Source organism: Chiloscyllium punctatum, chromosome 14, assembly GCF_047496795.1.
Source record: "Chiloscyllium punctatum isolate Juve2018m chromosome 14, sChiPun1.3, whole genome shotgun sequence".
NCBI lineage: Eukaryota > Metazoa > Chordata > Chondrichthyes > Orectolobiformes > Hemiscylliidae > Chiloscyllium > Chiloscyllium punctatum.
The window spans coordinates 37,891,348-37,916,925 of NC_092752.1; the positions used below are offsets into that span (position 1 = coordinate 37,891,348).

The window sequence follows — 25,578 nt, forward strand, 5'->3', positions numbered from 1 at the left end:
GGGGTTTTAGGATCCTGTGGATGAAGGAAGCAAAGTGGAATGAGTCCACTTAACTAGTCTTCAAGAACCAATGTCTCGAAAGCCGCCTGTCTTCATAATTAAATATGTGCAGACATTCACGAGTAGCTTTGGAGGGCGGCACGGTGGCACAGTGGTTAGCACTGCTGCCTCACAGTGCCAGAGACCCGGGTTCAATTCCCGTCTCAGGCGACTCTCTGTGTGGAGTTTGCACATTCTCCCCGTGTCTGCGTGGGTTTCCTCCGGGTGCTCCGGTTTCCTCCCACAGTCCAAAGATGTGCAGGTCAGGTGAATTGGCCATGCTAAATTGCCCGTAGTGTTAGGTAAGGGGTAAATGTAGGGTTATGGGGGGGTTGCGCTTCGGCGGGGTGGTATGGACTTGTTGGGCCGAAAGGCCTGTTTCCACACTGTAAGTAATCTAATCATAGTAATCTAATCATAAAAAAGGCTGCACTGGTCGCATGAAGTGACAGAGCATGGAAACAGACCATTCGGTCCACCTCACCCATGCCGACCAGATATCCTCAACTGATCTAGTCCCATTTGCCAGCATTTGGAGCATATCCCTCGACACACTGCATTTTGCATGTGTTGCTGCAAAGGTAAGCTGGGGTGACACCAATGCAATTTGCCCTGCAACATTACCAATGGAACCTACTACTAAGGCATTAAATAATGATGGGCAGACAAATGCATTTAAATGGAAGTTAAACAAGAGTGCACGAGAAATTAATGAGGCTAACATGTATAAAGAAAATTATTGGGAGAGAGAAAAAAGGATACAAATTTGTCGTATTTCCAAAATGAGAAAACACAAGATATCCTGCTATAAATAAAACTTATTTCAAAAAGAAAAATCTCTCCTTTAAATAAAAAGCAGGAATTTTAAACTACATTATTGTGGTGCAAAGTATTTTGTAACAGTCAATATCAGGAGCTTCAAGTAGAAGAAAAACATTGTGAAAAAAACAGCAGGAAATGAACATGACTGTAACCACTTCATGATGAGAATATATTTAATTTAGTTAGCCATTAGGGCATATGGGAAACACTCGTCAACTTCAATTGATACAATTTTTCTGTTCTAATCTTCCTTTCTGCATTCATGACAGACTGCTCATGAAGTCTCACAAACAATCAAGCTCTGAGCTTGGGACACTGGCCCCCAGAATTCTATAACTTCATCTCAAGTCTACAAAGCCCTGCTTTTTTCTGTTACTGTCTGTCAGAGAACACAGGATTGCTGTGCCTTGGGCTACAGAGCATGGGCAGCCTGTTTACAATTACTCAATTCCTGTTTTTAATGATTCTCCTTCAATGACTACTAACTGCTAGTTTTGTTCTTCAGGAACAAGGGAGCTATTAGTGAAGCATTAAGGAAGGAAGGAAAAGGGAAAGCAAGGGGGAAGGCTGCCAGGCTCAGAGGCAATTCAGAAGTTGCAGCAGTATCCCCTAAGGTTTTACAGGCACATATTTGTCATGGCACAAACAAAGTTTTATCAGATGAAAGACATGACTATTTACAGGTCTGAAGTAGTTGAATCCCTTAAAAATTGAAGGGTCATAGCTATTGCCTTTCCACACCCTGTCTACCCCACCTCCTATCCTCCCTATACATGTTTCCAATGTCTCAATGATCAGGCCTTGCTTCCATCTTGTTCTTACATGAAATCCATGCTGACAATTGCCTTGACCTCAAACTCTGCCTAATTTAGCAGTGCTGAATTGTGTGCATAGAAATGTACTTTGCATGACCACTGATGTCTCATAGTACTTTACAACCAATAAACTATATTTGCAGTGTAGTCAGTGTCAATTTGTGCACAGCAAGCTTCCACAATGGCCAGATAATCTGTTGTTTTAAAATACTGAGTGGAAATGAAACTTAGAAACAAGCAGCAGGAGTAGGCAATTTGGCCATTAGAGTCTCTGCCAAGCATTCAATAGCTGATCCTCTATCTCAATGCCATATTCCTGTTTTCTCCTCTTACCTGTTGATGATTTTAAAATCTAAACATTTATCCCTTTCTTGAATATATTCAATGATGTGGTCTCCACAATCTTTTGAGGTGGGGAATTCCACCAGTTCACCACTCTGAGTAAAGAAACTTTTCCTCATCTCAGTCCTAATTGGTCTACCCAGTAGCAATGAGTTTATGTCTCTCTGGTTCGAGACTCCCCAAACAGGAAAAACAGGCTGCATCTAATCAGTCCAGTCCTGTTAGAATTTTACATATTTCATTCATCTCCCTCATCAATGTAAATCTTGTGAATACAGGCCCAGTCAAACTGAGCTCTCCACAGAGTACAGCCCTGCTATCCCTGGTATTAGCCAAGTGAACTCCACTGCACTCTCTATGGCAAATATATATTTCCAGTACCACCTTGCTCCCTTACATATTCCACTGTCTCTCCAGCTCCAGGGTTTCAAAAAGGTCTCCTATCATTCTTCTAAACTCCAATGAACATAGTCCCAACCTATTCAATCTCTCCTCCGAAGAAAACTTCTCCATATCTGGAGTCAACCTACTGAGCCTTCTCTGTTCTGGTTCCAATGCCAGTATATCTTTCATTAGATAAAGGGACCAAAATTGTTCACAGTATTCCAGATATGGTCTGACAAGTGCCTTGTACAGTTTTAGCAAGATATCCCAAAGTTTATTTCAAAGGGAATGGAGTATAAAGGCCAACAGTCCATTTGTCTCCCCCACTGAACTTGGATGCTAGCTTTTCCTGATTTATGCATAAAGAATCCCAAATCACCGTGCTGTACTTTTCTGAAGTCTAAGTGAATTTCAGCTCTTCTGTTCTTCCTGCAAAAGAGCTGTACCTCACATTTCTCCACATGATATCCCATTTGCCAAGGCTTTGGCCACTCTTTAACATACTCTTCTGTTGACTCATTGTGACATTGTCACTACCTGTCTTCCCACTTATTTTTACATAATCTGCAATCTTGGTGATAGTACATTCACTTCTGTTATTTGTTATCCAAGTTATCAGTATAAACTGTTAATAATTGTGACACCATCACTGATCCCCAGGGCTTATGGTCCTATGAATACTGGAAATTTCAAAACAAATTAATCCTTCGGAAGAACTGGGTGTATGTTCAAAACAAGAATTGATCTTTGTCTTTCAATTGTTGCCAAACTTGCTATATATTTGCAGTATTTGCTGTTGCTGCTGCAATCTATGAGCTGTACCGAGATCAGACAATGATATCCATGACGTGCAGTAGCAGGCAAAAAGTAGTAAAAATAAGCATTTCAATAATGATGGTTTGACAATACCTTTACATAGATTTTATTTTTCTTCTTTTTTTAAAACATTTAAATGCTAATTTACTACATATTCTAAACATATTTTATCTTATTTTTAGTTGCTTTCAAGTTTATTTATGTTTTCCTCGTTCCTTCCTTCTCTTCATGATGAACTTTAGTGACCAGAGAAACCTTCTCAAAATATTTTCAATTGACTCAACTAGGTTTTAAAAGTACATTTTTGAGCTAAAAGCTTTGATTTGTAAAACCAATACAGCCATATCGACATAACCGCATATCAAATCTTTAAATTGAAAATAGTTGCTCAGTACTGGCAATTGAAATTCAATGTGGATTCTTTCTGATGTCTTAATGAATAAAGTTAATTTAAGGAAAGGATAAATAAAGACATATGTAATTGATAAATCTTGATTTTGACACAATTCTAATCTGAATGTACAACTGCCATGATTTGGAAATGCTAAAACAGTGACTGGCACCTTCAGTTGAGCATGATTATTTGCAACCTTCATGAAGCAATATATTCAGCTTCCAAGCACACCATGCCACTAAAGCCATGGAATGCATTGGTTGGCAGACAATGGCATGATTCAGAATGGCTCACAGATTATTAGGTGCAATACTGAAGGCTCCCGTGGAACGAAAGAGCAAGCCTAGTGTTCAAAGTGGAGAACAGAGACCGCAGAGGTCCTGTACATTGGTATTCACATGTTCCACACTATTACATTTTTCAGACAAACTATCATATCTCTCCAACGCTTCTTTCTATTCCAGTACAAAATAGCATTTAACAGTTACCTGCCTGACAAGGGGAACATGACTCTAAGATGAGGTAGCAATGCAATTGGTAATCAGGAGCAGAGTGGCAGAGGCAGACCTTTGGGACATTTCACTTAAAGATCTGCGTTTCCTTATATATCTACAACCAATCCTGATCCTTTACCTCTCAAACTTTACCCCACTTCAATGCTCCATATGATCTCATCTCACACATCCAGTGCTTGTGATCACATGTACACCATCCTAACCCTAACAACTTAACCAATCTAGGTACCCGGAAGCAGGATCCTGCAGATGTATGGATCCTGCAGATGGAAAAGGAAGAGGAGTGACTTTGTGCCCTGGAGAAGGAGAAGGAGTACATCAGGAGAATAAGGCACTGCTTCAATTATTATCAATGTCAAAAGGATCCACTCAGAGACTGGAAGTCTGAGTTCCTCACAGGATAGGCTGGAATATCAATCCTCATATTGAGTCGCACTGGGCACCAGCCACAGTAGTGGAAAGGAACACCATGATCTTCCCAGGGAGAAGGGAACAAGCAAGATCACATACGGCTCCGCTGTAAACAACTCAGATCAAGCTATTAAGCCCTGCTAAAGAAAGCAGCTGATAGATTTAATAAATCTATGTTTGGGTGACTCTGGACTGCTCAGTTGAAAAGGCCTTGCAGAGTCTCATCTGCCCAGAAAGCTGTCCTCTGGTAGGCCAATGAAATGACTACCTCAATGTAATGGTGTAAGAATAAGACAGTTGTTGCCTAAAAGTTTCTCTTCAGATACTAGCATTTCTGCTTCCACCTCTGTCCCACCAAAACCCACACATGGAGCATTTACCATGGCTAGCCTACACATCCCTGCACACTATAGGCCAATTTTTAACATGGCCAATCCACCTAACCTGTATATCTTTCGACTGTGGGAGGAAACCCACGCAGAGACAGGGAGGCTATGCAAACTCCATACAGTCACCCAAGGCTGGAATCAAGCCTGGGTCCCTGTCATTGTGAGGCAGCAGTGCTCACCACTGTGCCACCATGCTGTTCATTCTTACCTATCTCTGTGTCATCTGTAAATCCAGCTAACATGCCCTCAATCCACTCACCCAAGTTATTGGGATATAAATTGTAAAATTTGAGGCCCCAGCAAAGATCTTGCAGAACCCCATTTGTCACATGCAGCCTTTCGCATATTGTGTTTTCTTCCAGCCAACCAACTTTTTGAGGAAGGGTCTCTGGATCTGAAACATTAACTCTGATTTCTCTCTACAGATGCTGCCAGACCTGCTGAGCTTTTCCAACAAATGTTTCTGATTTTCAACTTCGGCAGTTCTTCAGTTTTTATCAGCCAATTTTCTATCAATGCTAATATTTTACCCCCTACAACTTGTGATTCTACTTTGCGCAATAATCATTTTTGTGGCATCTTGTCAAATATTTTCTGAAAATCCAAGTACACCATGTCAGTGGGTTCCTTTTTATCCAGATTGCATATTAGACCTTCAAAGAACTCGAATAGATTTGCTAAATAAGATTTTTCTCCTCCAAGGTGGTGGTAGAGGGTTGTTTTTCAGACTGGAGGCCTGTGACCAGTGGAGTGCCACAAGGACCGGTGCTGGGCCCTCCACTTTTTGTCAATTACATAAATGATTTGGATGTGAGCATAAGAGGTACAGTTAGTAAGTTTGCAGATGACACCAAAATTGGAGGTGTAGTGGGCAGCGAAGAGGGTTACCTCAGATTACAATAGGATCTGGACCAGATGGGCCAACGGGCTGAGAAGTGGCAGATGGAGTTTAATTCAGATAAATGAGAGGTGCTGCATTTTGGGAAAGCAAATCTTAGCAGGACTTATACACTTAATGGTAAGGTCCTAGGGAGTGTTGCTGAACAAAGAGGCCTTGGAGTGCAGGTTCATAGCACCTTGAAAGTGGAGTCACAGGTAGATAGGATAGTGAAGAAGGTGTTTGGTATGCTTTCCTTTATTGGTCAGAGTATTGAGTACAGGAGTTGGGAGATCATGTTGCGGCTGTACAGGACATTGGTTAGGCCACTGTTGGAATATTGCGTGCATTTCTGGTCTCCTTCCTATTAGAAAGATGTTGTGAAACTTGAAAAGGTTCAGAAAAGATTTACAAGGATGTTGTCAGGGTTGGAGGATTTGAGCTACAGGGAAAGGCTGAACAGGCTGGGGCTGTTTTCCCTGGAGCATTGGAGGCTGAGGGGTGATCTTATAGAAGTTTACAAAATTATGAGGGGCATGGATAGGGTAAATAGGCAAAGTCGTTTCCCTGGGGTCAGAGAGTCCAGAACTAGAAGGCATAGGTTTAGGGTGAGAGAGGAAAGACATAAAAAAAGAGACTTAAGGGTCAACTTTTTCACGCAGAGGGTGGTACGTGTATGGAATGAGCTGCCAGAGGAATGTATTGGAGGCTGGTACAATTGCAACATTTAAGAGGCATTTGGATGGGTATATGAATAGGAAGGGTTTGGAGTGATATGGGCAGGGTGCTGGCAGGTGGGACTAGATTGGGTTGGGTTATCTGCTCGGCATGGACGGGTTGGACCGAAGGGTCTGTTTCCATGCTGTACATCTCTGACTCTATGAGTGCTCTTACGAACAGCTGCATGTTTTTTTTCCTTTCACTAAATCATCTGTGGGTTTGTTTTTGCACTTATTAATGACCACCAGTAAATCACTTGTGTTTTCCAAGTGATTAATTTGAATGCAAGCCTCATTAAGGTCAATGCAGACCATCAAAGGTAATGGAGAGTTAGGGAGGGGGCTAAATTAAAATGGAGTTGGAATCTTGAATTTTCTATTGCTTCTATAACCTCCTTAATGATACAGTTGAACACCACCACACACAAATTTCAAGCTAAATGGCCCATTGTCTCTTATGTTTTCCCTCTGTCTCTTCTTGAATGAAGAAGTGAAATTTGCTACTTTTCGGTCTAATGGGACATTTTAAGAACCTAGCAAAGCTAAGACAATTAATATCAATGTATCTAATACCTCATTAGCCACCTTTTTAAACCCTTGAATGAGTTCCATTAGGGCTTAGCAGCCCCATCAGTTTGCTCAGAACTGATTCTCTGGTGACAAAGTTCTTCTTTCCCTTCTGTGTTCTGATTTACAGTATCATTAGAATATCTTTTGTATCCTACCTGGTGAAGTCAGAAACAAATGTGTTCATTTCATCTGCCATTTCCTTATTATGTATTGTGAACTCCCATTATTACACTTCAGATTGCCAAAATTCACTATTTATTCTTCACCTGTTTTCTTACCCGTAGAAACTCTTGCTATTTGATCTTACAATTTTAGCTAGCTTTCTCATGTACTCTAATCCCATTAGCCTGATTAACATTTTAGTCATTCCCTGCTGAAATTTATGTCCTGACATATCATCTGACCTGCCACTATATGCGTTTTCCTCAAGTTTGATGTTTTCCTTAACTTCTTCCTTTAACTATTTTTATTATTCTGAATGTCAAGTCTTCTCTAATGATTTATCTCATAGACTCGTATCTCAGTTCACTTCAACATGTTTCAGTTTGATGCCAACATAGTTGCAATTTTTAAAGCTAAAAATAGTATAAAACTCATGATTCTTCTTTTCAAACTGAATGAAAAATTTAATCATATAAGGGACACACACATCTGTGATTTCAACATAATGGTATGAAGGCCAAGTGATTATACGTTGGCTATTACTATACAGTGCGTTCTGGTACAATGCATGTTTCATCAACGCTAATTGGCTACAGCGCGACTGACGAATTATAGACACAGTGTTACACAAACTTTCTATTAAACAGGCATAGCGATTTTCTACAGTGGTTTCCCGTAGTGTAATTTTCTGTAATGTGAGGTTGTACAGCAATGCAACTGTCATGTTAAAACATGCACTAAGGCATTAGTTAAACAAAAGCGGGAATACAATGAAAAGTTTTGGGTTCATTATCTAAGTAAAGATATACTGGCATTGGAAGCAGTCCAGAGAAGATTCACTTGGCTGATAACAGGTACGGAAGAACTGTTTTAGAGGAGATGTTGAGTAGGTTGGGCCTGTACTCATTGGAGTTTAGAAGAATGAGAGGCAACTATGTTTAAACATATAAGATTCTAGGAGTCTTGACAAGGTAGATACGATGAAGTGGTTTCCCCCTGTGGGAAAGTCAAGGATCAGAGGGCATTGTCTCAGAATAAGAGTTCGCCCATTGAAGACAGAAATGAGAAGGAACTTCTTCTCTCATTGGGTAGCAAATGTGCAGAATTCTTTCCTGCAGAGGGCTGTCAAAGGTGGGTCAGTAAGTTTTATTCAAGGCTGAGATAGTCAAATTTTGAATCAGGATTGAATCAAAGGTTATGAGTGATATGGACCAGGCCAGAATCCCTCAAAACATTTCAAGAAGGTAGTCTAGATCCTAACTTTTCTAGTTGTTTTGAGCAGGTGTAAGGTGGATATTCCAGGAGCGATGCAGCTTGTCCAACCACTCAGTTGTAAACAAAACACAATTTATTTATAGACTACTGAATGAAACATGAACAAAAGAGAACCAAATTTAGAATAACATAACTTATCTGAAAACTCAATCGACTCTATCGCAACCTAATGATGTTGTTCTAAATACTTGCAACATCCTCATAAACACTGCCTTTGCAAAAAAAGGTAAAATCAAACACAGGTTCTTACAGGAGAGATGTCAGAAAAAGAGTCAGCAAGAAAACTTTTGTTGAATCCGGGAACCATTTCCCCACCGCTCCAAACTGACTGCTTGCTAAAACCAGACCAAACCAAACCCTGAACTGGGAGAAACAGCTATTCTGTCTTTCATTGGACTAGTGTTTTGAAAGAAAGACTTAAAAGCTTTCTCAAGTAAATATTAGCAAGTTTTGAGAAGATTTGTAGCTCAGGTTGAGGTTCTGGATGTCAGTTTGCTCACTGAGCTGTGGGCCTCCGGGCGAAGCTCTGCTGATAATTCCTGCTTTCTATTTATATGTTTGAGTTTCTTTGGATTAGTGATGTCATCTCCTGTGGTGATGTCATTTCCTGTTCTTTTTCTCAGGGGGTGGTAGATGGGGTCTAACTCGATGTGTTTGTTGATAGAGTTCCGGTTGGAATGCCATGTTATCTCAGTCGAAGTGGTGTCCTTCCTCATCTATATGTAAGGATACCAGTGAGAGAGGGTCATGTCGTTTTGTGGCTAGTTGATGTTCATGTATCCTGGTGTCTAGTTTACTGCCTGATTGTCCAATGTAGTGTTTGTTACATTTCTTGCAAGGTATTTTGTAAATGACATTAGTTTTGCTTGTTGTCTATATAGGGTCCTTCAAGTTCATTAACTGCTATTTTAGTGTGTTGTGGTCTACCATGATGCCAAGGGGTCTGAGTAGTCTGGCAGTCATTTCCGAGATGTCTTTGATGTAGGGGAGATGTCTTTGATGTTAGGGTTTCTGGACGTGTCTTGTCTGCTTGTTTGTGTCTGTTGCTAAGAAATCAGCGGACTGTGTTCATTGGGTTCATAGGTGATTTTCCTCTGCTTTGCATAGCGCCTCTGTGCTGCAGTGAGTGTTGGCTCATTGAAATAAGGTTCTGATGCAGCTTCGTTTGTGGGTGTTGGGATGGTTGCTTCTGTAGTTCAATATTTGGTTTGTTTGTGTTGTTTTCCTGTAGATGCTGGTTTTCAAATTCTCCATTGGCTGTTCGCATTACTGTGACATCTAGGAATGGCAGTTTGTTGTTGTTTTCCTCCTCTTGAGTGAATTTTATGCCAGTAAGGATGGTCTTGAAGGTTTCCTCTAATTTGTTTCATTTAGTGATGACAAAGGTGTCATCCACATAGTGGACCCAAAGTTTGGGTTGGACGGTTGGCAGAGTTATTTGTTCAAGTCTCTGCATTACTGCCTCTGCTAAGAACCCTGATAGCCAAGATCCCATGGGTATTCCGTTGGTTTGTCTGTAGGTTTTGTTGTTGAAGGTGAAGTGGGTGGTAAGACATTGGTCCACTAGCTTGACGATACTGTCCTTGCTGATGAAGTTGGTGTTTTTGGTGTATGTGCCTTTGGGTCTTCTAATCGTGTAGGCAGTGTATACTTGGCCAGGTTAATGCTGATTGATCAAAGAAGACCATTATTTCATCCTCTTCTTAGTATCTTTGATGATCTTCAGGAATTCTTGGATCGAGTGGATGGAGTGGAGTGAGTCTTCTACTAAATGTTTTAGTCTTTGGTGTAACTCCTTGGCCAATCTGCAAGTTGGTGTTCCAGGTAGCGAGACTATGAGTCTGAGGGGGCTTCTGGTCTGTGAATTTTGGGTAATCCGTAGAAGCTTGGTGTGTTGGATCCATCTGGTTTCATTTTTTGGAAGTCAGTCTTATTTATTTCTCCAGATTTCTGAAGTTTTTTGAGTAGGGCGGTGATTCAGTTCTCTAGTTGTGGGGTCGGGTCTGTCGCCACTTGTTGGTAAGTGTTGGCATCTGCAATCAGTGTGTTCACTTTTTCAATGTAGTCTGTTTGATTTAGAATGACTTTCAAGCGTCCTTTGTCTGCAGGTAGAATAACAATGTTTTTATACTTTTTTACTCTTTCCAGTGCTTTCCTTTCTTTTAAAAAAAGTATTGACTGTGTTTCCTTCCTTTTTTCTGTTTAATGTTGGTGCGACTACCTGTCTGATAGTTTGCTGAGTTTCTTCTGTGAGTTGGTTGTCTTTTAGTGTTGTTTCTAATGCTGCTAAGAAATATTTCTTGTCCGCATGCTGGCAGTTGTAATTTAATCCTCGTACTGAGACGGCTTTTTCAGTGTCTGTTAAGGGTCGGTCAGAAAAGTTTTTTTATCCATGCTTCTGTGTTGTCAGTGTAGTTACTTTGTGTAAGTTTGTCTAGGTTTTTCTGCAGGTCTACTTTTTTCATTTTCTGCGTTTGTCGCTGTCTAATATCTATGCTTGTTGTACTGTGTCTGTCCATTCATGGTCTGTTTCATGAGTGAGTAAAGATACTTGGTGCAAGCTTTCCCGGTTGTATTTACGGAGTCTGTTGTGGGCATCATCAATCATTTCTCTAAGCATTCTGCGGATGGCTGTTTTGCTATGTTATTCTTTTGGCTAGTGGGGTGTTAAGGGGAGGTTCGTACTTAAGACATTGCACATCAACTAGCCACAAAACGACATGACCCTCTCTCACTAGTATCCTTTCAGACAGATAAGGAAGGACACCACTTCGACTGGGACAACACATCCATCCTAGGATAAGCCAAACAAAGACACGCACAAGAATTCCTAGAAACCTGGCATTCCAACTGGAACTCTATCAACAAACACATCGAGTTAGACCCCATCTACCACCCCCTGAGAAAAAGAACAGGAATTAACATCACCACAGGAGATGACATCACCAACCCAAAGAAACCCAAACATATAAATAGAAAGCAGGAATTATCAGCAGTGCTTTACCTGGAGGCCCACTGAAGATGTTACCTAGTAGGATGATGAAACGTCTGGAAATGAACCTTCCAACTCAGCGAGCAAACCTACATCAAATAGATATTTCCAGACACATCAGAACCTCTGCCTTTATGACCCCTTTTGAAACAAAAACAAGGACAACATAACCTTATTAAAGGAGCAGCATTATCACATGGGGAAAGATATAAAAGTGGATTTGTAAATTATTAGATCAGCCGTGATCTCATTGAATAATGGAGAGTCGATGCGGTGAATGGCTTCTTCTGTACCTACAAATTTTGTCTTGTTGCGGTCACTGTATCCAGAAATGCCATTACAAAGGTCATTAATAAATCCTGCCTCCTTAGATAATACCAAATCTAAAATGACCTACTCTGATAGTTTCTTAGAGTTGCATATTCTGGAACCAATTTTGAAAGTATTAAAATAATTCCTTATCCATATTACAATTGTCCCAATTTGATTCTTCCAGGTTATTAAACATCAATTAAAATCACCCATGATTATCACCATCCCTTTATCACAAACACCCAATATTTTGTCTTACAGATTTTAGCTTACATTGTGGTTACTACTGCTGGATTATATTATTCCCACTCCTGACTTATTTTTCTTACTTTCCACATTTGCACTTAAACCGATTCAACATGTTGATCTTCTGAACTGAGGTCATCTTTAACTATTGCACCTACGCTATCTTTGATTAATAGTCCCAAACCTTCTATCTTTACACTGCTTCCTATTGTTCTTATATATTATACATTCCTTAATATTTGGGGCTCCAATTTTGTCTTCCTGCGTCTACATCTCTGCAATGACTATCATATCATATTTGTTTACTTGAATGTATGCTATTAATTTATTTTGTTGTGACTGCTACATGCATTTAAATATTTATTGTACTAAATAGAACAGTTTCAGTGCTGCCATCCCATTCCAGCCAGAGAGGTCAGCTTTAGGGAACTCTGAATGAAAGCCTCAGGAAGTCAAACGACGAGCTCTTAATGAGCCCTCTAATGGCCTCAACACAGTCTATTAAGAAGCCTTCACCTTCGGGCTGCTTCCTGCCTTTCTGTTTTCAGAAACATCAGCAGTCAGAAACAGAGGTTGCAGAATGGCACATAGACTGCTAGTGACATCTTTTCTTGCATTTTATCTTCAAACAGCTCAGGAAAATTTAGCCGAGAAGGCTACTAAGCTGACTGCTATGTATTGCAGCCAATCCATAAATTGATCCCTTGTGTCTTAATGATAGGAACTGGATTCAACGTTTTGTCTGATAAAAGTACTTTACTGTTTCATCATAATCTATCATTTATATTTGACTGTTTTTTGCTTTATGGTTTAACAGTACATTGACTTTGCTCATTGCTTCTCAACAGCGTTTGGTTATTTCAACACGTTATGTACCACGAGACTTTGAGAAACATTTCCTCTAAGCCATTAAAACTGTTAGTGACTTGGTTGATGTTCTACAGATAATACTGAAGTTTAATTACTGAAGTCAAACTAATGAGTCTGTTAGATACCCAACTGATTGCTCTTCCTTTTGAATAGGCATGTCACACTGGCCTGCTTCCCATCAACTAGTCAGTGTCCAGTGATGAGCCATGATCTTGTCTTTGCATTAAAAATCTTCCTTTCTTGGGTAAATGATACCCATCCTGGAATATTAATGTTTTGGATCCTTTTAGTCTTATTAGATCTCCCATTTCATAAAAATATCAATGTAATTCACCTTGTCTAAGTTATTGGCATTTGAGGAGTGCATATTATTCATTTTCCCTTTGAGTAAGTAATTGTTTTATTCAGAGTGTTTGCTATCCCATCTTAATCTTCTAATTGCAAACTTCTGGTATCTTTTACAGTTCCAACTTTTCCTTTCACTATTTTACTGAAGGTCACATCTGAAAGTATAGTCATCTTCCATTACAATTAAAGAAATACTTTGCCTTTCACAGTGAAAATTCTAAATTCATAATGACAAGTGAGTAACTTATTTTTTTCCTTCTCAAATTAAGGAAATACAGTACAGCCATATCAGAGTTTTAAGGCAAACTCCGGAAGGTTATAATTCACAATGCTGTCTCTCAGTGCCAGACTTGCATGCATTCACACTTTTGGTCTACCTGCTGCATGAGCTACAAAGGTTGAAATAAAAGAAAGTTCATCAACAGTGGACCACATTAATTCGTGAAGTTGGTATTTGTGGCAAGTTGTACTGGTGTCTCCTCAAAACATAATCCTGGGCAAATAGAAAAGTGTTGCACATGCAAAAGCCACAGTGAAAATAGCAAACTTGGCAAGTCATGAAGCAGAACGTAATAACAAATTACATCCTTAATCAGGTATGGAAAAATAATTATGAAATAAATCAGTTAGGAAGAAAATGTACTAATATCACACTAGATAGGAAATAAGGCAATAATCTAGATTGATCAGTTAGGGAATAATTATTTAGACATTAGATGCTGTAGGCAAAGTTTCCTGGACTAAAACAGTTGGGCATGTTAATATTATGTGGCACCACTGCAGACTTAAAATATTACCCAACCGAACTTCCTTGAGCTGTTTTTGATCAGGAAACCTTGCTTGCAACACCTAATATTTAACATAATTATCTTCTAAATGACCAGTATAAGTTATTACCTTGTTTCCTAAAAGGGTAAACCAAGAATGACTAATTTCAAATGCAATACCCCAGGATATTCTGCTTTGATGTACTTCCAGTATATCTTGTTTATTCAAATGAACCATTCCTGACCCCAAGTGGTTTTCCAAGTTCATATCATTTTGCACACTTGAGGAAGACAAAGACAGTTAGTCGAGGTTGAATTAGTCACAACTCGCTGTGGGAGTTAGTCTGAGAGAAATGTTGCCTACTATGTTTATTGACGAAAGTGCAAATTTACTCAGATAAGGGAGTCCCAAATTTTGATGTATTAATGGACAGGAATAGACTACATAGCTTTTCTCCCTGACACCTAAATATGGTCAATGTGGAATATTAAGCTTAATATTCTTGAATCAATCACAAGAAAATTAGTCTGGGACATGATATAATGCATACAAAGAATGCATAATAGTTTTTGAGATCCAAATTCCTTCACAATAGGAATAGTTAGCCACAATTCATAGAAGCTAGCATTCTGAAATTACGATGTACTGTCTTCAACTGTAATGGAAAACTGCCAGCAAATTATGACACATCTGCATTGGTAATTATTTAATGTTTCAAAACTATCTAGAAAATCAGCTAGAGATCAAATTGACTTGATTGCAATAAATAGATATTTCAGAAACTCAGTTAAACAGTCAAAATCATATTCTTTGGCAGTATGTAATAGCCATACAGTGGTTGCTACAATAGAAGTCAAGCTGAAAATTCCTAAGAAAAAGGAATTCCAAAGAAATAGGATATTTAATTACTGAAATATTCTGTCATTAAATAAACATTCTAGGTAGATGATAATAACAACCTTGCAGGTGGAAGAAATGACAAATGCAGAAGAGAAGTTCAACATGTTCAAAGAGGTCTTGACATATGGATGGATAAATAAGAAAAACAAAACTGTTGTATTCAGAGCATAACAGACTGAACTATAATATAAAAAGTGCAAAAAATGAGAATGACAAATGGTTAAACAGCAAACACATTTCAATCAAAACAATAAAAAAAATCATCTCCTTAAAATTTGTTAATGGCATTTCAAAATAGAACAGTTTGATGAAATGCTTGAAATAAAAGGATGGTTCAATTTTAATGAAAAAGGACTGAATCAGGAAATTATGGAGTAATACATAGAAGAACCACACAATGATGACAGAGGACCTTGAACAATAATAAAAATTAAAGCACAGGCTCAGAATATTTTTTTTAAAGGCAGTGGAGTACATTATGAAGACAAAGAAGAGTGGGAAAGAACCTGTATTGGGTGAAGGAAGAAAATTATTGAAACAACATGAGATTAAGAACTGAATAAGTGACTATTATCATTAATAACATCTACAATTCAGGGATAATGGATTAGAGTGGTGCTGGAAAAGCACAGAAGTTCAGGCAGCATTCGAGGAGCAGGAAAGTTTATGTTTCGGGCAAAAGCCCTTCATCAGGAATACAGGCAGAGTGCTGGAGGATGGAGAGATATATGAGAGGAGGGTGAGGGTGGGGAGAAAGTAGCATAGAGTACAATAGGTGAGTGGGGGTGGGCATGAAGGTGATAGGTCAGGGAGGTGGGTGGGGGAAGGTAGCAAAGAGTACAATGGGTGAATGGGGGTGGAATGAAGGTGATAGGTCAGAGAGGAGGGTGGAGTGGATAGGTGGAAAGGAAGATAGGCAGGTAGGACAAGTCATGGGGACAGTGCTAAGCTGGAAGTTTGGAACTGGGGTTAGGTGGAGGAAGGGGAAATGAGGAAACTGGTGAAGTCCATATTGATGCCCTGGGGTTGAAGTGTTCCGAGGCGGAAGATGAGGCTTTCTTCCTCCAGGCGTCAGGTGGTGAGGGAGCTCCATGTCCTCGGCAGAGTGGGAGGGGGAGTTGAAATGCTGGGCCACGGGGCGGTGTGGTTGATTGGTGCGGGTATCCCAGAGATGTTCCCTAAAGCGCTTTGCTCGGAGGCGTCCAGTCTACCCAATGTAGAGGAGACCGCATCGGGAGCAACGGATACAATAAATTATATCTGTGGATGTGCAGGTAAAACTTTGATGGATGTGGAAGGCTCCTTTGGGGCATTGGATGGAGGTGAGGGAGGTGTGGGCGCAGGTTTTGCAATTCCTGCGATGGCTGGGAAAGGTGCCAGGAAGGGAGGGTGGGTTGTAGGGGGGTCGGGAACCTGACCAGGTAGTCATGGAGGAAACGGTCTTTGCAGAAGGAGGAAAGGGGTGGGGAGGGAAATATATCCCTGGTGGTGGGGTCCATTTGGAGGTGGCGGAAACGTCGTCGGATGATTCCATGAATTCAGGGATAATGCCAAGTAATCTCTTTTTAATCACCTTGCCAGAGAAACCAGGTACAATAGACTGTGAGGTACACAAAACAATCGACTTAATCATTCATATAGTAAAAGATCATCCTCAGAATCCAAAGTTAGGGAGAAAATTTAAATGGATACTTCTGAAGTATGGTTATATCCAAAACGTTGACTTCTCCACCTCCCGATGCTGCCTGACTTGCTGTGTTCTTCCAGTTTCTGGTTTGTCTACATGCAGATTACATTTTGTTTTCTCTTTCACAATGTCACAACATCTTTTAAAAACTTTGACAGGATGAGCTATTGAAATGCAAACTGACAACTACCAAAGTAGAATATGCAGAAGAAATTTACGAGGATGTTACCATGACTGGGAAGTTTTAGCTATAAAGCAAAGATAGTATTGGTCGGATAGTTTTCTTTGGAAGACAGGAGGATATTGTAAGAAGATTGAAGACCAATAAAATAATGTGGGGCCCAGACAGAATGAATAGTAAGAATTTATTTAGAAGGGAAGGAACCTGGGGCGTTGATCAAAGTAACTGGTAGAAGAAGCGGAGGATTTTTTTCACCTGGGAATGATTTAGAACTCACTACTTGAAAGGATGGTAGTGGCAGAACACAATAACATAATTCATAGGTGTGAGGTAGAACATAGGGGTCCTCGATCCTACACCAAATGCCTGATATTGGGCTTCAAATCCACCTTCCTGCCCACTCCCCATAACCGTCAACTCTTCCAGAGACTAAAAATTTTTTTTCTCAAATAATATCACATTTAAAATTATTTGAATATGCAAATGAAGTGCATAAATATAAAGGTATCGGCCAATAGCTGGAACATGGGATGAGGCTAAACACAAAGCTGAATTATCTCATTCTGATATACAAACATCTCAGAATCTATCATATAAATATACAAATTAGGAACAAAAGCAGGCCATTTGGCCCTTCAAGCCTGATTTGCTTTAATTAAGATTATGACTGCTCTCATTGCTCAGAATTCCATGTTTCCATCTACCCCAGACTACCTTTGAATAGCTTGCCAAATAAGAATCCTTCATCTCCAACATGAGAATATTCGATTATCCTGTTTCCATTGCTTCCTGAGACAGAGTTGTAAGGTCACACAACCCTCAGAGAAAATATTTCCCCTCAGCTCTGTCCTAACAGGGTGACCTCTAATTTTACTGGTGTGTCCTAGTTCTGGAGTTACCAAATCCTTTCCATGTCTACCATGTCAAGACTATTCAAGATCTTACAGCTTCAATAAAATCATTCCCCACTCTTTTAAACTCAATTGCAAACAACAGTCTGTTCAACTTTTCACCATAAGACAAGCACTCTATGTTACATTCCAGGTATCAGTCTAATAGACTTGCTCAGAACCAACACAAAACACAACCACAGGAACATAAGAACACTGGAACAAAGTCTAGGCTGTTCCACAAATGAGATCATGGCAGAACTGTGGCCTAACTCCATATACCTGCCTTTGGCCTATATCCCTTAATATCTTTGCTTAACAAAGATATAGCTATCTCACATTTAAAACTAACAACTGATCGAGCATCAACTGTCAGTTGTGGAAGGGAGTTACAAACATCTAGCACCCTTTTTATATGGAAGTTCTTTCTTCCTCTCCTTCACGGTTTTAGACTTTGCCCCTTAGTTCTAGAATCCCCAACCGATATAAACAGTTTATCTTTATCTATCCTGCCTTTTCATGTTAATACCTTGAAGATTTCAATCAGATCACCCCTTAACCTTCTAAATTCTAGGTAAAACAAGCCTCATTTGTATAATTTCTCCTCATAACTTAAACCCTGAAGGTCAGCTATCATTCTGGTAAATCCATGTTGTATTCCCTCTAAGGTGGTGCCCAGATCGGTGCACAGTACTCCAAATGGGGTCTAACCAGGGTATTGCAGAGCTCAGCAGAACTTCTGCATCCATGTATTCCAGTCCTCTGGATATAAAGTCTGGCATTCCACTATCCTTCTTCATTATTTTTTGCAACTGTTCATTCATTAATGCACCTGAAATCCCAAGTCTTTCTGGACATCCACTGTATTTAACTTCATGCCATCTATAAAATACCCTGATCTATCCTTTCTCGAACAAAAATGAATAATCTCTCATTTAATGAGGTTGAACTCCATCTACCACTATGCCCATTCACATATATTATAAATATCCCTTGCGATTTTATGTGATCATCTACATTGAAATGATGACTTTCTATGCCATTATCCAAGTCTGCAATAAACAATATGAATAACTGAAGTGAAACACACATCTTTGTGGAACGGTACTGATCACATCCTGTCAACTTGAGTCAACTGATCACATCCTGTCAACTCATTATCCCTACTTTCAGTCACATCAGTAATTTGCCTCCATTCCATGGGTTTCTACTTTCATTAAAAGTTTATGTGGGATTTTATCAAATGCATTCTGGAAGTCCACATAAACAACATCCATAGACATTCAACAAAATAAAAAGTACCGTGGATGCTGGAAATCAGAAAAAAAACAAATTGCTGGAAAAACTCAGCAGAACTTGCAGCAACTGCGGAGAGAAAGCAGAATAAATATTTCCTGTCCAGTAATCCTTCTTCAGAACACCACTTTGTTTTGCTCCATTGATGCTGCTAGGCTTGCTGAGTGTTTCCAGCAATTTCTGTTTTTATCCATAGACATTCCCCTATCCACTACCTTAATCACCTCTTCTAAAAATTCAGTCAGGGTTGTCATGCATGACCTACCTGTCATGCTGTCTCTTCCTGATTAACTGAAAATTTCCAAGGCATTCAGATATCCCATCTTTACTTATAAACTGCAACAATTTCCCCACTACTGATGTTAGGCTAACTGGTCTAAAATTCAGTGGTTTTCCTCTTTCACCCTTCTTAAAAAAAAGTAGAGACGTGCAATTTTCCAACTCAGAGGGATGACTCCTGTATCTAGGGAGTATCTGAAAGACTCTTTTTAAATAAGGGGACCAAAACTGCACACATGGAGATGTGGCCTCACTAATGCTATGCAGAAGTTATTTTATGTTCAATTCTTTTTGAAATGAAGGATAGCGACCTACGAACAGCTGAATTACTTGCTTCAACTTGTATACTAGTTTTTTTTGTAATTTATGCAGTTGGACACCTAAATCCTGCTGCACTTTGGTTTTCTGCAGTTATTCTCCATTTAAACAATATTCAGCTACTTTTTTCTCTCATCAAAGTTGCCAATTCCACATTTTATTCCATCTATCTGATTTTTGCCCACTCACTTAAGCTATTGGTCTGCATCCTGGTTATGTCACCTTCCCAGTATATTTTCCTACTTTGTGTCATTTGCAAATTCATTGTCATTCCTTCGCTCCACTCGTCTAAATCATAGATATAAATTACAAAAAGGTGACGATCCAGCACAGACCTCTATGGGACTCCATTTGTCGCACCCAGTCAACCTGAATGCATGCTGTTTTCTGTTAAGCGCCAACTGTCTATCCATTCTGGAATGTCTTAGCAGCTGCAGGCAAATAAAAGTTCTTGTTTCTTTTTCTTTAAAATAAGTCGACTGGTTACCTACTTCTTAGCTGAAATGAAAAGTTCAGGCTGCTCTAAGCTTCATTTATGACTAAAAATACAGAGTTTCTAAAATGGAAGCTGCCTACATCAGGACATTGCCTGCATCTGAATCGCATCTTTTCTTGGCAGGAATCTGCAGTGGAAGCTGTGGAATTAAACTCCAGTATGCAAATAATTATGGGGCAGTAAAGGCAGCTGGAATTGCGAGGGCATCTCCACAGCAGCCACAAGTTCGGTTCTTAGAGGTGTCTACATACTATTGAGGGAATGTTGATATTATCATCTATTTACTATGACATTTATTTGGACAATTTCCAAAAGAAGCTGACTTATTCTGGTGCACAGTTCACAAGACTGTTGTATGTTGGCAGATGATTTGATGACAGAAGATACCAAAGTCAATGTTGTTACTGCCCTCAGTCAACAGCTGCACACCATTACTTTGAATACTAGTAGCTCCAGGACCGACAAAGGATTTTCTCCAAACTCTGCCCTATATGTACTGTCAGCATACTGACTGGATGTAGATGAAACAAAACATATTGGCATGTTAATTTCCTGATTTCCCAAAATGCAATCCTTAAGTAGAAATATCAGACATCGACCTTACTTACCTTAATATACCTTTTTCATATTTGCAATGCTCAATCTTTCTGTTTTGAAGCAAGCTAACAATCCCTTTTCTTTTTGTCCTGCCATTGCATTCTTGAACCTTACACATTTGGATTAGATTCCCTACAGTGCAGGGACAGGCCCTTCGGCCCAACAAGTCCACACCAATCCTCTGAAGCGTAACCCACCCAGACCCATTTCCCTCTGATTAATGCATCTAACACTATGGGCAATTCATATTTGCTATGTTCAGTCATCAATATAACTTAGTTCTGAGATGAAAGTACCAACTGTGCTAAGGTAGAGGTTTCACTAAGTTCACTATCTAGGTTCTTTAGGAACATAAAACCTTCTACATGAACATCTAAAATAGTTTCAAATCCAATCACTGACAAAAAATAATTTAGTGTACCACATTTCTCTCAATATGAAGTTTACATCAAAAGCAGCAACATTTTGGTTTTCCATGTCAGGATTTATAATTGAATAAAATAATAGTAAAATTTATTAAACTGCAATCAAATCTGCCTGGCCAACCTTCACGAACCTCTTATGTTAACAGAGACAATAGACACTGGTAATGTAGTAGATGTAATTTATTGAAATTTTCCTTAAGCTGCCACATAATAGATAACGCAGCTCAGTGGTTAGCACTGCTGACTCTGAGCACCAGGGATCCAGGTTCAATTCCAGCCTCGGGCAACTGTCTGTATGGAGTTTGCACATTCTCCCCCTGTCTGCGTGGGTTTCCTTCAGGTGCTCCAGTTTCCTCCCACAGTCCCTAAGGTGAATTGGTCATTCTAAATTGCCTATAGTGTTAGATGCATTAATCAGAGAGAAATGGATCTGGGTGGGTTACGCTTCAGAGGATTGGTGTGGACTTGTTGGGCCGAAGGGCCTATCCCCGCACTGTAGGGAATCTAATCCAAATGTGTAGGGTTCAAGAATGCAATGGCAGGAAAATAAGAACAGGGATTGTTAGCTCGCTTCAAAACAGAAAAGAGTGAGTAGGAATAAAAAGTAGTTATTCAGAGTGTCAAAAGGTGGGAATTAGTGGTCCACAAAGATCAATGCTGGGACCATTGATATTTACATGTCACTTCAAATTAAATAATTTGGACTTTGGAATCAAAAATGATTTGTAAATTTGCAATGGCACCGTAACAAGTCAAAGGAAGGGCATTAATACATTTGCAGAATGGGTGAATAATTGACAAAAGAAGTTCAACATAGGTAAATGTGAGGTACAACTTTCTAGTAAGAAGACTAGGAGTCCATCTAAGCGGTGGTGGAGTACAGGAAAAAAGAGAATTCAAACAGACCAATTACTAAATGTTGCCTAAGTTATCAAGGTCATAAACCAAGTGCTAGGATTTATCTCTGAAAGGATATAATTTAAAAGCAGGGAAGTTATGTTCAACATATTTGAAACGTTACTGAGTTCACACATTAAAATACTGCTTGCAGTTGCTATTACAATAATACGAAAGAAAAGGATATAGTATCATTAAGTCAGAAGAGGCCCTTCAGCCCATTGAATCTGTACTGACTTATCTACACTAATCACACTCTCCAGTACTTGATTTGCATTGATTTATTGTCGTTGCATGTATCTAGATACAGTGAAAAGTATTGTTTTGCATGCTCACTAGACAAATCATACCTTACATAAGTCAATCAGGGAAATAGATCAGAATGCAGAGTTACAGCGACAGAGAAGGTGCAGATAAAGATCAAATCTAATATATGACAGGCCCATTCATAAGTCTGATAACAGTGGGAAAGAAGTTGTTCCTAAATTTTCAAACTTTTGTATCTTTTGCCCAATGGAACAGAGTGGAAGAGAGCATAGCTGGGTGGGAGGAAGCTTTGATTATATTGTGTGCTTTCCTGAGGCAGCAGGAAGTGTAGACAGGGTCAATGGAAGAAAGACTGGTTTTTGTGATGGATTGGGTGAAGTTCATGACTTGGTAATTTCCTGCGATCTTGGATACAGCAGTTGCCATTCTAAGCTGGGATGATTCTGGATAGGATGCTTTTTATGGCACATCTATATAAATTGTTAAATGTCTTGTAAACATGCCAAATTTTCTTAGCTTTCTGAGGGAGTAGAGGTGTTGGTGGACTTTCTTGACTGTAGCGTCAACATGGACGGAACAGGATGGATCATTGATGATATTTACTCCTAGGAAGCTCTCAACCACATCCACCTCAGCATCACTGATACAGACAAAGGTGTGTCCTCCACTCTGCTTCCTAAAGTTGATGACCAGCCTCTTTATTTTGTTGATATCGAGGGAGAGATTCTTGTCTTTACACCATGGCACTAAGTTCTCTATCTCTTTCCTCTACTCTATCCCTTTGTTGTGTGAGGTCCAACCCACTATCATGGTGTCATCAACAAATTTGTAAATGTAGTTAGTGCTGAATTTGTCCATACAATTGTGAGTATATAAAGACTATAGTAAAGGGCTGAGTATGCAGCCTTGCGAGTCACCAGTGTTGAGGATTATTGTGAATGAGGTGTTTTCACGTATCCTTACTGATTGTGGTCTGCAGCTCAGGTATTTGAGGATCCAGTTGCAGAGGTAGGGGTGAGCAGAGTCGTAGGTCTCAGAGTTTGGAGATGCATTCTTTTGGATTTATGGTGTTGAAGGTGGAGCTAAAGTCAATACAAAGGGGTCTGACATAGGTGTTCTTGTTATCTGGATGTTCTGAATGAGTGTAAGGTCAAGAAGATGGAATCTGCCATTGATCTTTTGTGACAGTAAGCGAATTGTAGCAGAATGAGGCAATCTGGGAAGCTGGAGTTGATGTGTATTGTTATTAACCTCTTGAAGCACTTCACGATGATCGATGTAAGAGGCATAAGGCAGTAGGCATTAAGGCATGTTGCTTGAATTTTCCTGCACCTCACATTGGAGTAGGAGAGGTTAAAGATGTCTGCAGATACGCCCACCAGCTGGTCTGTGCAGGATCTGAGTGCATGGCCGAGGACTCCATCTGGGCCAGTCGTTTTCACCTTCAAGGCGGCCAATCTGAAGTCTGTAACGGTGACTGTTGGTACAGTTGCACCCGAAGCTGTCGGTGTGGGTGACATCAGTTCACTGACCTTCTGTTCAAAATGAGCATACAATGCATTGAGCTCATCAGGAAGGGATGCATTGTAATCAGTGATTCAACACGATTTTGCTTTGTGGTTTGTTATATCACATAAAACATGCCATAATTGACGTGTGCTCATGTGATTAGTCTGGAACTCTAGCTTAGTCTGCAATTGCCTCTTGGTGTTCCTGATGGCATTACGAAGATTGTACCTAGATTTCCTCTATAGGCCAGGGTCACCCAACTTGAATGCCTTAGACCTGGACTTCTGTATAGGGTGTGGATCTTCCAGTTCACCATAAGCACGCAGTACTGTACATGCTTATTGATGAAATCTGTGAACAAAAATGGCATACTCATTAAGGGTGGCTGCTGAGTTCTTGAGCACAGACCAGTCCACCGATTCCAAACAGTCACACAGGAGCATATCCATTACCTTAGACCAGAGCTGTACGGCTTTCTGTACCAGATCCTCACACTTCAGTTTCTGCTTGTGAGCTGGAAGGAGGACCTCAGCCTTTTGCAGGCTGGGGAATGGAGTAGTAGGTGTCTTTGATACTTGTGTAACACTGCTCCAAAGTGTTTGGTCCTCTGGTGGGACACGAAAAGTGTTCATTTCATCTTGGCAGCACACTCGAAATTGGACTGGTTGAAGTCACTGGCTATGATGAACAATGCCTTGGGGTATTCCTGATGAAGGGCATTTTCCCAAAACGTCGATTTTCCTGCTCCTCAGATGCTGCCTGACCTGCTGTGCTTTTCCAGCAGCACTCTCATCTTGACTCTGTATTCAATTTCAAGGCTATTTATTGCAGTGTCTATTCATTAAGAACCCTCTTCACTCCTGCATGGGATGGGACGTAAACCATCAAGATAGCAGAAGTAAACTCCCGTGGCACTTCATTGTTACATGTTCTAGGTTTGGAGGTAGTATCTCACCAGAGTCATCGCATACAAGCAACAAGAGGTTTTGAAAAAATTCAAGGCCATGGACCTTGGCTATGACATTTCAAATGCTCATCCATGTACCTTTTAAAAGTTGTGAGGTTTCCCACCTCTACTGCCCTCCCAGGCAGTGCTTTCCAGTTTCCTACCACTATCTGTGTGAAAAGGCTTTTTTAAAAATCCCTTCTAAACCTTTTAGCATAAAATTAGGCCCCCTTGTTATTGACTCTTCAACTAAGGGTAACAGCTGCTGCCTATCCACACTACCTATACCCTCAAGATCTTATACATCTCAATCAGGTTCCCCAACAGCCTTCACTATGCTAAAGAAACCAACCCAATCTTATCCACTTTCTCTTTACAACTAAATGCTCCAAAGCAAGATATATCCTGGTGAATGTCCTCTGGACTCCTCCAATGTTATCATGGTTACCAGAACAGTATATAGTAGTCCTGCTCCAGCCAAACATATGCATAACAAACATGTTATGCATAGCTTCAACATAACTTTACAATCTATGCCATAACTAATATATAGAGACTAACAAGGATGAGAGAGGATTTACAGGCATGATACCAGGCATGATTTGTAGGTTTATATATCAGAAGAGGATGAACAGCCTGGGTCTCCTCTCTTGAGAAATGAAGGCTGGGAGGGGAGGTGATTTAATACCGACCTTTAAATTTCTGAAATCTTTCGAGTGATGTTTCTAATTGTGGAGAAGAGAATAATAAGAGGCTATCAACGTAAGATAATCACCAAAATTCCAATAGGGAATTCAGAAGAAGCTACTTTGAGGCAAGAGAGT

The 25,578-nt window shown here is 39.9% G+C and overlaps 1 protein-coding gene and 1 long non-coding RNA gene across 9 annotated transcripts in view; both read right to left on the reverse strand.

The window, feature by feature from the left end:
* Positions 1–25,578, reverse strand: part of afg2a (AFG2 AAA ATPase homolog A) — a 518,183-nt gene that overhangs the window by 303,019 nt on the left and 189,586 nt on the right. The gene's annotated exons all lie outside the window — the stretch shown is intronic.
* On the reverse strand, positions 8,586–12,294 carry LOC140485729 (uncharacterized). Its single transcript, XR_011962420.1, has 2 exons — positions 11,535–12,294; positions 8,586–10,632 (listed from the first exon to the last, which is right to left on the reverse strand). It is a non-coding gene; the product is annotated as an uncharacterized lncRNA (long non-coding RNA).